General features: G+C 39.1%; 1 protein-coding gene across 2 annotated transcripts in view; it reads left to right on the top strand.

The window, feature by feature from the left end:
- The window catches only part of PRIM2 (DNA primase subunit 2), a 276,717-nt gene that overhangs the window by 240,671 nt on the left and 21,268 nt on the right, over positions 1–14,778 (top strand). The gene's annotated exons all lie outside the window — the stretch shown is intronic.

Below are 14,778 nucleotides of genomic sequence, written 5' to 3'. Positions count from 1 at the left end.
CAATGTGAGAGGCCACAACAGTGAGAGGCCCGCGTACCGCAAAAAAAAAAAAAAAAAGAAAAAAAAAGAAATGCTCAAATGTAAAACCAAATATTTAAGAGTATATCGTTTAATAAACATGCTTTTAAAAAACTTGTGACCTCACAGAGATACTGTCTCTAGTGTGCTTTGTAAGTTGGCTTGGATTTTGAAGGAGTTCAAGAGGAGCTTCTGCTTCCTTAGCTGAACAAGAACAATATCTATTTTAGAGCCAGAACATCTAAATCATTATATATCAATTTTTTTTCTTGAAAAAAAAATTAGAAAATTCTGCTGCTTCTACTGCATCCAGAGTATATATTGAGTTTAGTCACTTCTGTTCAAATCTTACGGTTTTTCCGTCCTTTGGGGAAGGCAGTGCTCCAGGTGCTCTTTGCAAATGCTAAGAAGATTCAGATATAAACCCTGCTCCTTCATAACCAGAATCTGGAGGGAAACGTGCCGAGTGTAATGAGAGAGGCACACATAGAGTGTCTCGGCTCTTCTGAAGATGGGGGATGGCTACCAGATTGGGAGGCTGAGGATCACTTCCTGGAAGAGATGCTCTGTGAATTAGGCCTTGAGTGTATGGGAGGTGGTTAAAAAGAGAGAACGTGTGAATAAAAGACAGTAAGTGTATAGTATTTCTAGCATTTCAAGCTTACAGTATTGGTGGCACCAGTACATCAACATTAATAGGCAACCTAAAAGAAGTTGTTGGTTTGAGAGATTAGGTTTGGAACTGGGACAGTTAAATGGTAGACAGAATGTGGATTTGTCAGTGCATTAGAGAAGTTCCAGCTGGAAATCTGATGTTCTTTAGGGTTAGATTTGTAGAACTGTGGGATTGGAAGGGACATTAGAAGAGATCTCTTCACTTTTGTGGAGCTGTGGGGTGTTACATGCCCTTGGGTGCACAGCAACTAAGTCAGTGGAAACAGAAATGGAAGCCAGGCCTTCAGACTCCACGTTTTTTTCTCAACCCCAGTTTACTTTAGAGCTGATTATCGTGAGTTTTCTGTGGGAGAGGAGAACAAATAATGGAGAAGAGGGGGTAGGGAGTCAAAAGCCAGGACTCAGAACAGAGTCTTGGCTGATGCTTCCCTTTGTCAGGCAGTAGAAGGACAGAGCAGAAATGGGGGGAGAGGGAGGGAGTACTTTAGGGAAATGCAGTGTATAAAAGTCAGAAGAGGAGTGTGAGAGGAGGTGTGGACCACAGGGTCCTACGTAGCTGAGGGACTGGGTGGGATTAGGACTGAGGAGAGGTGACTGGATTTGGTGAGAGGCGTCAGTGTCTTGGGGGAAACCAGAGCAAGATCACAGTCACTTAAAGACGAAAGAATGAGGTAGTGGCTTGGACCTGCAGATAGTGAGCATGTTTCACAGAAGGTGCTAGTGAAAGGGGTGTTGGTGCTATCAGCGTAAGCCTCATGGGTGGTTTGTTTGCATGTCTGGGGCCAGAGGAGACCTGAGCCTGTTTGTAGGAAGAGGAGAAAAGAAGCCATCAGAGAGAGTGGGCTTGTTAAAGATAGAAACAAAGGTAATCCCTCTCTAACCGAGCAGAATTAGCTTATGTCTCCATTACACCATGACCACAGTGTACACGCCTTTGCTCTTTTTCTTTTTCTCCAGTTTTCTTGAGACAAGATTGACATACAGCACTGTACAAGGTGTGCGGCACAGTGCTCTGACTTACATACATCATGAAGTGATGATCACAGTAAGATTAGCAAACATCCATCATCTCATATAAATACAAAAGTAAAGAAACAGAAAAAAGTATATTTTTCCTCGTAATGAAAGCTCTTTATTTTCACATGTAACACACAGCAGTGTTAATTATGTTTATCATGTTCTACATTACATTCTCAGTAATTATTTTTCTTATAACTGGGAGTTTCTACCTTTTGATTGACTGCCTTCATCCAGTTCCCCCTCCCACAACCCCACTTCTGAAAACCACAAGTCTGACCCTTTTTTCTATGAGTTTGTTTGTTGGTTGGTTGCTTTTTGAAGTATAATTGACTTACAATGCCATGTTAGTTCCCGGTACACAACATAGTGGTTCAATATTTCTTCATCTTTCAAATAATCACAATGATAACTCTAGTTACCATCTGTCACCACACAAAGATATTACATAGTTATTGACTATATTCCCCACACTGTACGTATCATCCCTGTGACTCATTTATTTTATAACTTAAAGTTTGTACCTTTTAATCTCCCTCATCTGTGTCTCTCCTCCCCTCAACCCGCTCCCCTCTGGCAACCACCTGTTTGTTCTGTGTATCTATGACTCTGTTTCTGTTTGGTTATGTTCGTTCCTTTGTTTCGTTTTTTTTAGATTCCACATATAGGTGAAGTCATATAGTATTCGTCTTTCTCTGTATGACTTGCTTCACTAAGTATAATATTCTTTTGGTCCATCCATGTTGTCCCAAATGGCAATATTTCATTCTTTTTTTTTTTTTTTTTTTTCTTTTTGCGGTATGCGGGCCTCTCACTCTTGTGGCCTCTCCCGTTGCGGAGCACAGGCTCCGGATGCGCAGGCCCAGCGGCCATGGCTCACGGGCCCAGCCGCTCCGCGGCATATGGGATCCTCCCAGACCGGGGCACGAACCCGTATCCCCTGCATCGGCAGGCGGACTCTCAACCACTGCGCCACCAGGGAGGCCCTCATTCTTTTTTATGGCTGAATAATATTCCATAGTATATATGTACCACATCTTCTTTGTCCGTTCATCTGTTGATGGGCACTTCGTGAAGCATCACTTTTTAAAAAATATAGGCTATTATCATGTTTATCAAGAAGAGTAATGCTTTTATTTAACAGTAGTGACTATGTATGTACCTTCTTACCTTTGACTCCATTGCATTCCTCCATTTATGCTCAATCCACAAGTAGATTCCTTACTGAGTTGGTGTGATAGTAATTTCCACGTCATCCTTTGGACCTGCATTGTAACTTTTTGTCTGAGATGAACACACATGCAGAGTGCCTGTGGGCAAGCTGTAAATAATATTTTGCTTTCATTTAATGTCTTTATTGAGTGGCTTTTCAATAGAGTAAAGCCAGCTCAGGAGCTGTGTTCTGAAGGGAAGAAAGTTGATGAATGAAAAATCCATGTAAAACAGTTTGATGAGTACTTAGTTGCAGGCTGGCATAAGTGCAAATTAGAGCTTAAAAACTCCAAGTGCATGTTAAAATACTGAAAGGAAGTCAAGAAAAATATCATTTAAATGCATTTAAGGTAAAATTCAATGGAGCTACTTTTATTTCAGAGAAAAACTACTTGAAAAAGATACCTTCAACATTAAGAAATACTTAGATTTTAATAATCAGAATTTTGATGATCAGAAGAGAGATAATTGTGACTTAATTGGCATCACCTACTTTTTAAAGAAACATATTTATAGGATCACATTTCATCATCCTTTCTGAATGAGCTTGGTATCCAGCTTAGGAAGACTGGAACTGAACAACAGTAAAGCCAAAGATGATGGGCAGTCCTGCATTTATTCCTCAGCCCTCCCCCAAAAGAGAAAAACATGGAGGTCAGGTCACCAGCAAGACATCAGAATCCTAAGTGTTCATACCCCAACAACATAGCTTAAACACACACACAGAAAGAACAGAGAGAAATGAGTGGAGAATCAGACAAATCTACAGTTACATTTGGAGACTTGAGCACTCCTTTTTCAGTAATTACTAGAATAAGCAGACAGAGAACGAGTAGGGATGTAGAAGACTTGAGCTATAAACATACTGCCCCACAGCAGGTGAATATACACTCACCCACATAGGTCACATCCTGGGTCTTAAAAAATCCATTACCAAATGGAAATGAATTGAAATCAGACAAAGTACGTTCTATGACTGTAACCAGTACAGTAAGGGAAGAAAAAGAAATAGAAGGCAGATTAGAAGAGGAAAGAATACCTTCCTCTAATCTCAGACAATGTGATTATCTATGAAAAAAAATGTCAAAGAACCTACCAAAATGCTATTATAACTAATAGATTGCAGGATACTAAGTCAGTATACACAAATCAATTATATTTCTTCCAAAGAACAACTGGAAACTTAAAAACTTTTTAATTATCATATGCAGTAGTACCAAAAAGATATAAATGTTTTTTATATGTATTTACAGAATATGTGCAAGATCTTTATGCTGAGACATTGATGAAAAAAGTCAAAGAACAGAGTTAGAGGTACACACTACCTGATTTTAAGACTTACTGTAGGGCTACTATAATCAAGACAGTGTGGTTCTAGGGAAATGGTAAACATAGAGATCAACTGGACAGAATAAAAAGTCCAGAAACAGACCCACATATATATGGCAATGGATTTTTAAATAAAGGTGCCAGAGCAATTCAATAGGAAAAGAATATTTTCCAACAAGTAGTTCTAGAAAAACGGAAAGTCCATATGTCAAAAAAAAAAAAAAACCTAGACACATACCTCATACCTTTAAAAAAATTAATTTGGAGTGGATCATAGATCTAAATGTAAACCTTCCAGGAGAAAACAAGAAAATCTGAATAACCTTGGATTCGGTATGTTCAGTGAAAGAAAATGTTGATAAATTAGACTTTATCAAAATTAAAACTTTGGTCTGCAGAAACACTGTTAAGAGAATAATGAAATAGCCATAGACCGGAAGAAAAATATTTGCAAATGATGTATTTCATAAAGTACTTGTCTCCAGAATTATAAAGATATAAAGTCCTCTCAAAGCTCAGTAATCAAAGAACAGTTTTTTAAGTGAGTAAAAAGTTTGAACAGACATTGCACCAAATATTTGAATAATAAACACGTGAAAAAAACGTTCAGCGTTAGGTATTAGGGAAATGCGATTTTAAAAGTATACGTCAATTAGAATTGGTCTAATTAAAAAAAAACAACCTAACAATACCAAGTGCTGGTGAGGATGCAGAGTGACTGGAAGTCTCATTCTTGCTGGGGCCCACATGGTAGAGCTGTTGTGAAAGCAGTTGGCAATTTCTTATAAAGTTAAATTTGCACATACTGTTTGAGCTAGTTACACCACTACTAGATAATTATACCATTGAAGTAAAAGCCTTAAGTCCACACAGAAACCTGTACATAAGGGTTTATAGTGGCTTTATTCTAATTCCCCCAAACTGGAAAAAACCCAGTGTCCTTCAGCATGTGGTTGGATAAACAAATTGTGTTATACCTCATTTTATTGTGCTTCACTTTTTTGTGCTTCACAGATGTTGTGTTTTCTTAACAAATGAAGGTTTGTGGCAACCCTGCGTCAAGCAAGTCTGTCAGTGCCATTTTTCCCACAGCATTTGCTCAGTTCTTATCTCTGTGTCAGGTTTTGGTAGTTCTTGCAATATTTCAAACTTTTTCATTATTATTATATTTGTTATGGGTGATCTATGAGCGGTGATCTTTGATGTTACTATTGTAATTTGGGGAGGCACCACGAACTGCACCCATGTAAGATGACAAACTTAATCAGTAAATGTTGTGTGTGTTCTGACTGCTCCACTGACCGGCCGTTTCCTCATCTCTCTTCCTCTCCTCTGGCCTCCCTATTCCCTGAAACACAACAATATTAAAATTAGGCCAGTTAATAACCCCATAATGGCCTCCAAGTGTTCAAGTAAAAGGAAGAGTCAAGCGTCTCTCACTTTAAATCTAAAGATTAAGTTTAGTGAGGAAGGCATGTCAAAAACCAAGACAGGCTGAAAGCTAGGCCTCTTGAACCGAACCGTTAGCCAAGTTGTGAATGCAAAGGAAACGTTCTCGAAGGAAATTAAAAGTGCTACTGCAGTGAACACATGAATGATAAGAAAGTGAAACAACCTTATTGCTGATAGGGTGAAAGCTTTAGTCTCTGGATAGAAGATCAAACCAGCCACAACATTCCCTTAAGCCAAAGCCTAATCCAGAGCAAGGCCCCTAACTCTCTTTAATTCTATGAAGGCTGAGAGAAGTGAGGAAGCTGCAGAAGAAAAGTTTGAAGTTAGCAAAGGTTGGTTCATGAGGTTTAAGGAAAGAAGCTGTCCCCATAACGTGGAAGTGCAAAGTGAAGCAGCAAGTGCTGATGTAGAAGCTGCAGCAAGTTATCCAGAAGGTCTAGTTAAGATAATGAACGAAGGTGGCTGCACTAAACAACAGGTTTTCAATGTAGGCGAAGCAGCCTTACATTGGAAGAAGATGCCATCTAGGACTTTCATAGCTAGGGAGGAGAAGTCAATGCCTGGCTTCCAGGCTTCAAAGGACAGGCTGACTCTTGTTACGGGCTGATGCAGCTGGTGACTTTAAGTTGAAGCCAGTGCTCATTTACCATTACAAAAATCCAGGGCCCTTCAGAATTATGCTAAATCTACTCTGCCTGTGCTCTGTAAATGGAACAACAAAGCCTAGATGACAGAACATCTGTTTACAGCATGGTTTACTGCATATATTAAGCCCACAGTTGAGACCTACTGCTCAGGAAAAAAGAAAAAAGAAAAAAGATACCTTTCAAATTATTACTGCTCTTTGACAATGCACTTGACCACTCAAGAGTTCCAGTGGAGATATATAAAATTTATGTTGTTCTCCTGCCTGCTAACATAACATCTATTCTGCAGCCCATGGACAAGGAATAATTTCAACTTCCAAGTCTTATTATTTAAGAAATACATTTTGTAAGGCTGTAGCTGCATAGGATCTGGGCAAAGTCAATTGAAAACCTTCTGAAAAGAATTCACCATTCTAGATGCCATTAAGAACATTTATGATTCATGGGAAGAGGTAAAATAGTAACATTAACAGGAGCTTGGAAGATGTTGATTCCAACCCTCATGGATGACTGAGGGGTTCAAGACTTCAGTGGAGGAAGTAATTACAGATAGGGTGGGTATAGCAAGAGAACTAGAATTAGAAGTGGGGCCCAGAGGTGTGATTGAATTGCTACAATCTTATGATAAAACTTGAATGGATGAGAAGTTATTTCTTGTGAATCAGCAGAGAAAGTGGTTTTTTGAGATGAAATATAATCCTGGTGAAGATTGTTGAAATGACAACAAAGGATTTAGAATATTCTATAATCTTAGTTGATAATGCAGCAACAGGGTTGGAGAAGACTGACTCCAGTTTAGAGAGAAGCTCTCCTGTGGGTAAAATGCTCACACAGTGTTGTATCCTACAGAGAAATCATTTGCAAGAGGAAGAGTCAGTTGACATGGCAAGTTTCATTGTCTTATTTTTAGAAACTGCCACAGCCACCCCAGCGTTCAGCAACCACCACCTTGATCAGTCATCAGCCACCAACATCGAGGCAAGACCCTCCCCCAGCAAAAAGATTAAGACTTGCTGAAAGCTGATGATGGTTAGTGGTTTTTTTGCAATGAAGTATTTTTAAATTAAGATATGTGCATTGTTTTCTTTAGGCATATAGCTATTACACACTTAATAGCACTGGGAAACCAAACAGTTTGTAGCTCACTTTATTGTGATATTCACTTTATTGCAGTGGTCTGGAACTGAACCCACAGCATCTCTGAGACTGCCTATAGTCATGCAATGGAATATTACTTAGCAATAAAAAAGGAACAAACTACTGGTATACCCAACAGCAGGCATCATGCTAGGTTAAAGAAGCCATATGTTATGATTCCTTTTATGTGACATTCTGGAAAAGACAAATCTATAGGTACAGAAAACAGAGTGATTGCTGGGAATGGAGGAGGTGTTAGTTACAAAGGGATGGGAGGTCATTTGGGTGATGGAAATGTTCAGTCTGATTGTGGAGGTGGTATCATGACTGAATTTGTCAAATTTTGAAGAACTATACACTAAAGGGGGAATATTTTACTCTATGAAAATTATACCTTAATTTTTTTTTTTTTTTTTTGCGGTACGCAGGCCTCTCACTGTTGTGGCCTCTCCCGTTGCAGAGCACAGGCTCCGGACGCACAGGCCCAGCGGCCATGGCTCACGGGCCCAGCCGCTCCGTGGCATGTGGGATCTTCCCGGACCGGGGCATGAACCCGTGTCCCCTACATCAGCAGGTGGACTCTCAACCACTCTGCCACCAGGGAAGCCCCATATACCTTAATTTTTTAATGGAAAAAGAGAATAGGTAAATGGTAGCATAAAGAGCCAGTTATTCATCTTTCATAGCAGGAATTCAATAGGTTAAGTTAATAAATAAAGAATCCAAAATATCAGCATGTAATTTAGAATTATATAGGCAACAATCTAAATATATGGCCCAAAGTGGAAATGATGAAAAGTAATTGCATCTTGGGAGCAGACCAAGCAGGGAAGAAATGTGGTGTGGAAGCTTTTTTTTTTTTCTGTGCGGTACGTGGGCGTCTCACTGCTGTGACCTCTCCCGTTGCGGAGCACAGGCTCCGGACGCGCAGGCTCAGCAGCCATGGCTCACGGGCCCAGCCGCTCCGCGGCATGTGGGATCTTCCCGGACCGGGGCACGAACCCATGTCCCCTGCATTGGCAGGCGGACTCTCAACCACTGTGCCACCAGGGAAGCCCTGGAAGCTTTTGATACTAGTAATTAGCTGCACTGTATACTAAAAAATTTATTTTTCACTTCCACAGGCAGTACCCACTTAGAGGTTGAACAGAACAGTCTCATGTTATGTATGAAGTATAAATTGAGTGGTGTGTGCCTAATGGGTAGGTGGTAATAGTAGTAAGAGCTGATGTGAGGTCTTTGGATGAGAGGGTTTTAACCTTTATCCCTCTGTCTTCCCACTACCTACCGTAGTGTCCTGTCCATGTTAAGGGCTGTGAAATGTCTGAGATTTTGTCCTCCTTGCTACCTGAGAGCTTAGCTGCCACAATTTCATGGATGATGGCAGAAGACCTGAAGGTCGTGGCAGTAGCAGTGTATCAGCATTTTCTTGTGTCAGCTCCCAGAGCCCCAGTTCCCATGGAGCAGCGTGAGGAAGGCCAGGTACTGTGGCCTGTGCAGTGGGTTCTTTCGGAGGAGAGAAACTCCGAGTGTGGGGTTCTGGATCTTTCCTCTTGGACAGTGTGCATGCCTGCAGTTCCATTCAGTGGAAGGTTCTGTATGTAAGGCTGTTGGTTACAGGAACATCCTTGAAACAGTGATCTGGAGCAAAGGCCATTGTTTTCTGTGCTTGTAAAATGTTCAGAGATTTGAGACCCTGGAAAATTCTCTCTTAACTGTCCAAGCTGGTGACCAAATGAATAAATAAGTATGTCTACCAGCTATATTGGCCAGTTTTTTTTTATTGGCACCTTTGCTTTTTCCTCCTTAAAATACTGGTATACATTTTAAGCTCAATTTCTTTTAAGAATTTCCAGTGAGGTAATAATCCTTGCAGTGCTTTGCTAGTTTGTTCAGTTAACCATATCTGTCAATAGTTCCTGCCTAATTTAGGTGTCTTGAGTTTTGGTTTTTACTTTTCATTTTGCTTTCACCTTTTGCATAAAAATTGCAATTTTATGATGAAATACTAATATTTTAAGATACAGACATTTTAAGAATCTGCATTCAAAATATTGAGAATAAAATCTCTAAATGATCTTAAATACTTTTATTTCTCTGAAGAGGTTGGTTTTTTTTATTGTGAAAAGACACACATGAAATTTTCAGATTGCAGTTTTTTACTCGTGCCTGGAACAGTGTGCTGTATCCTTTCTTACTAGTAAAGTTGTCTTTTTACTGTGCTGAATCACATATGGCATATCTTTAATTCTCATACAGCTTAATAAAGAACAATAATTGCTGCCCACAGAGTACCTTTAAAGGTGATAGTTCTTTGTACTATGTGACATAGTAGAGCTAACACCTTTTGTTGTAATCTGTGAATGCTTTTACTCCTCAGTAGCTTTTCTCTCTTATTAGGTAAAAGTGAGCAGTGTGCCTGGTCTGTCACTGGACACAGGACTTCCTTTCTGGTTTTATATTCTGGCCTGCTCTGTGCGATTGTGCCAAGGGCTGGGATGGGGGCTTTACACAGTGGACTGGGCCTCCCTTGGCTCTCGCCACCCTGTCATCCTGTGATGAGGAGTTCAGACCTCAAAGCAACACTGGAGAAGGTGGGACCCATGCGCCCCGTGGCCCTGATACTACAGGGCTCTGTTCCTCTGCAGCATTTTCCTTTCTTATTTTTCTTTTTACTGTAAATTCAGTTGAAATTCTTCTTGGTTTCTTTCAGGGAAAGCCTTTACTGTGAGGTGAATAATGATTTGGGGGTAGCTACATTTAGGAATATGTTTAATACATTATTTAAACACTGGAAAATAATATGAAATAAAGATGAGAATAACTCAGAGTATAAATTATGGTTGGTAACAGGGTTTCAAAAGTCCCGGTTACTTTTTTTTATTGAGGTTAAATTCACATGATATGAAATTAACCATTTAAAAGCATACAATTCAGTACACTTAGTACATTTACAGTGTTGTGCATCCACCACCAGCCAGCTCATGACCCCAGTGAAACCCAGTCCCTGGGAAGTAGCCCACCCAGCCCTGGCAGCCAGCTGTCTCCATGGATCTGTCCATGCTGGGGATTGCATGTAAATGGAGTCATACAACAGGTGACCTTTTGTGTCTGGCTTCTTTTACTGAGCGTGTTTTCAAGGTTCCTCCTTGTTGTAGGATCTGTCAGTACCTCATCCCTCTTTATGGCTGAATAGTATTCCATTGTGTGTTTATTCATTCACCCCTTGATGGACAGTAAGTTGTTTCCCCTTTCAACTGTATGGTCTGAGAGCACCGCTGTGAACATTTCACATACAAGTATCTGTCTGAGTGCCTACTTTCAGTTCTTTTGTATATACACCTAAAAGTAGAATTGCTGGGTGATAACGTAATTCTGTGTTTAACTAATTGAGGAATTGCCAGGCTATTTTCCACTGAGGTGATAAAATTTTACATTCCCACCAGCTGTGTTGTGAGGGTTCTATATGTTCTCCGCTTCCTTGCCAACGTTTGTAATCCCCCCCGCTTTTGTTTCAGTTATAACCATCTGTGTTAGTTTTCTAGGACTGCTGTAACAAAGTGCCACAAACTGAGTGGCTTAAAAAAAATTGTCTATAGTTCTGGAGGCTAGAAATCTGAACTCAAGGTGTTGGCGAGTTTTGCTCCTTCTGAGGCTGTGAGGGAGAATCTGTTCCAGGCCTCTCCTGGTTCCTGGCGGTTTGCTGGCGTCTTTTGCTTTGTACATGCATCACCCTAATCTATGCCTTCATTTTTACATGGCGTTCTCCCTGTGTCTTTACATCGTCTTCCCTCTGTGTGTCCTCTTTCCTCGTTTTGTAAGGACACCAGTCGAATTGGATTTGGGCCGACCCTGATGATGTCCTTTTAGTTTCATTACCTCTGTAAAGACCCTGTCTTCAAATAGGGTCCCGTTCTGAGGCAGGAGGGATTGGGACTTTAACATGCCCTTTTTGAAGGAACACAGTTCAGCCCATAACACCATCCTGATAGGTGTGAAGTGGTACCTCACTGGTTTTTACTTACATTTTTCCGATGACTAATGCTGTCATTATTTTTCATGTGCTTGTTGGCTGTTTCTGTATCTTCTTTGGAGAAATGTCTGTTCACATCTTTTGCCCATTTTGAATTGTGTTGTCTTTTTGTTATTGAGTTTAAGAGTTCCTTATATATTTTGGATACTAGACCCTTATCAGATATCTGATTTCTGTCTTAGTCCATTTTGGCTGCATAACAAGTTACCATAGGCTGGATAGCTTCTAACAACAGATGTATTCTCATGGTTCTGGAAGCTGGGAAGTCCAAGATCAAGGTTCTGGCAGATTCAGTGCCAACTGAGGCCCCATCTCCTGGTTCATTGATGGTCATCTTCTCACTGTGTCCTCATGAGGCAGAAGTGGGCAGGAGCTCTCTGGGGTCTCTCTTATAGAGCACTGATCACCTACCAAAGGCCCTACCTCTTTGTACCATCACATTGAGGGTTAGGATTTTAACATACATATTTTGGAGGGGATATAAACATTCAGTCTAAAACAGTTTGCAAATTTTTTCTCCCATTCTGTAGGTTGTCTTAACACTTCTTTGATAGTTTCTTTTGATGGACAAGAGTTTTTAATTTTGATGAAATCCAGTAGGTTTTGTTCTTGTTGTTACTTGTAGTTTTGATGTCATATTTAGAAGACCATTGCTAAATTCAAGGTTATGAAAATGGACACCTATATTTTATTGTAAGAGTCTTATAGTTTGAACTCTTATATTTAGGTCATCAATCCATTTTGAGTCAATTTCTGTATATGGTGTGATATACAAGGGTCCATCTTCATTCTTTTTCATGTGGATGGCCTGTTGTCTCAGCACCATTTACTGAAAAGACCATTTTCCCCATCATAGTGGTCTTAAACCCTTGTCAGAACTTCACTGGACCTAGTTATATGGGTTTATTTCTGAACTCTCGATTCTATAGTGTTGGTCAGTATGTCTCTCTTTTTGCCATATAACACTTTTTTGGTTGCTTTAGCATTGTAGTAGGTTTTGAAATCAGGAAGTTTGAATTCTCCAACTTCATGTTCCTCTTTTTCAATATTGTTTTGGCTATTTGGAGTCCCTTGCAATTCCATATGAATTTGAGGAATGGCTTTTCCATTTCTGCAGAAAAGGCCATTGGAACGTTCATAGGGATTGCGTTGAATCTGTAGATTGCTTTGGGTAGTATTGATATCCTTTCAATATTATCTTTCAATCTGTGAACAGGGGATTTCTTTATGTTTGTTTAGGCCTTTAATTCCTTTCAGCAATGTTTTTCAGTTTTCAGCGTATGTGTCTTTCACTTCCTGGGCCAAATTTATAGGCATTTTATTCTTTTGAATGCTGTTGTAAATGGAACTTTTTCTTAGTGTCCTTTTCTGATTGTTCACTACTAGTGTTAGAACTACAGCTGATTTCTTTGGGTTGTTCTTGTATCTGGCAACTTTGCTGAGTTCATTTATTAGTTCTAATAGTTTTTTTTTAATGGATCCTTTAAGATTTTTTCTGTATATAAGACCATGTCATCTGTGAATAGGTATAGTTTTGCCTTTTCGTTTTCATTTGGATGCCTTTTTATTTCTTGCCTAATTGCTCTGATTAGGACTTCCAGTGCATTGTTGAATAGCAGTGGTGAAAGCGGGCATCGTTGTCTTGTTCTTCATCTCAGGGGGAAGACTTTTGTCTTTCACCAAGGATATGATGTTAGCCGTAGGTTTTTCATAAATGCCCTTCATTATGTTAAGGAAGTTTCCTTGTATTCTCTGTGTGTGTTTAACCATGAAAATGTGTTGGATATTTTCAGATACTTTTTCAGCATCTGAAATGATCATGTGGTTTTTGTCCTTCTATTAATGTTGTATATACATTGATTGATATTCATATGTTGAACCACCCTGGCTTCACTGGGATAAATCCCACTTAGTCATGGTTTATAATACTTTCAGTGTGCTGCTGGATTTGGTTTGCTAGTATTTTGTTGAGAATTTTTGCATCCTGTATTCATAAGGGATATTGGTCTATAATTTTCTTGTGATGTCTTTCTTTGGCTTTATCAGGGTAATGCTGGCCTCATAGAATGAGTTAGGAAGTGCTCACTCCTTTTTTGGAAGGGTTTGAGAAGCATTGGTATTCTTCTCTAAATGTTTGGTTGCCATCTAGTCCTGGGCTTTTCTTTGTTAGGAAGATTTTAAATACTCAATCTCTTTGCCTGTTACAGGTTTGTTCAGATTTTCTGTCTTCTTAGGTCAGTTTTGATCATTTGTGTATGTCTAGGAATTTGTCCAGTTCATCTAGGCTGTCTAATTTGTTGGTGTGAAGTTGTTCATAGTTTTCCCTTATAGTCCCTTTCATTTCAGTTAAGTCGTTAGTAATGTCCCCACTTTTCTGATTTTAGTCATCGTGTCTTGTGTCTTTTTTTCTTAGTCAGTCTTCGTCAATTTTGTTGACCCTTTCAAAGTACCAGGTTTTGGGGTTTTTTTTAATTTTCTCTATTGTATTTCTGTATTTCTCTATTGTATATCTCTTCTCTATTTTATCTCCACTTTAATCTTTATTTCCTTCTTTCTATTGGTTTTGTGTTTAGTTTGCTCTTCTTTTTTCTAGTATAAAGTTAGGTTATTGATTTGAGATTTTTCTTGTTTTTTATTGTAGTGTTTACAGCTAGAAATTTTCCCACAAGCAGTGTTTTCTCTATATTCTATAAGCTTCAGTGTATTGTATTTTTGTTTTCATGTGTCTCAAAGTATTTCCCAATTTCCCTTTTAATTTTCTTTTTTCCTTGACTCATTGGTTGTTTATGAATGTGTTGTTTAATTTTTACATATTTTTGAATTTTCCAGTTTTCTTTCTGTAATTGATTTCTTATTTCATCCCACTGTGGTCAGAGAAGATGTTTTCTATAATTTCAGTATTTTTAAATTTATTAAGACTTATTTTGTCACCTAACATATGATCTATCCTGGAGAACGTTCCCTGTACACTTGAGAAGAATGTGTATTTTTCTCTTTGGGATGGAGTGTTGAATATTGTCTGTTATGTCTAGTTGGTTATAGTGTTGTTCAGGTTCTCTTTCCTTGTAGCTCTTCTGTCTAGTTGTTCTACCCATTTATGAAAGAGTTTCCAACTGTTGTGTTGTAGAGCTGTCTATTACTACCTTCAGTTCTTTCGATTTTTGCTTCATGTATTCTGGGTCTCTGTTTTTCAGTGCATATATGTTTGTAATTGTTCCATCTTCCCGACAAATTTACCCTTTTATCAGTATATAATGG

This window comes from Mesoplodon bidens (genome assembly GCF_964165515.1).
Source record: "Mesoplodon bidens genome assembly, chromosome: 10".
Lineage (NCBI taxonomy): Eukaryota > Metazoa > Chordata > Mammalia > Artiodactyla > Ziphiidae > Mesoplodon > Mesoplodon bidens.
Note: the sequence above shows the minus strand (reverse complement) of the source record. Positions and strands in the feature narration are given on the sequence as shown.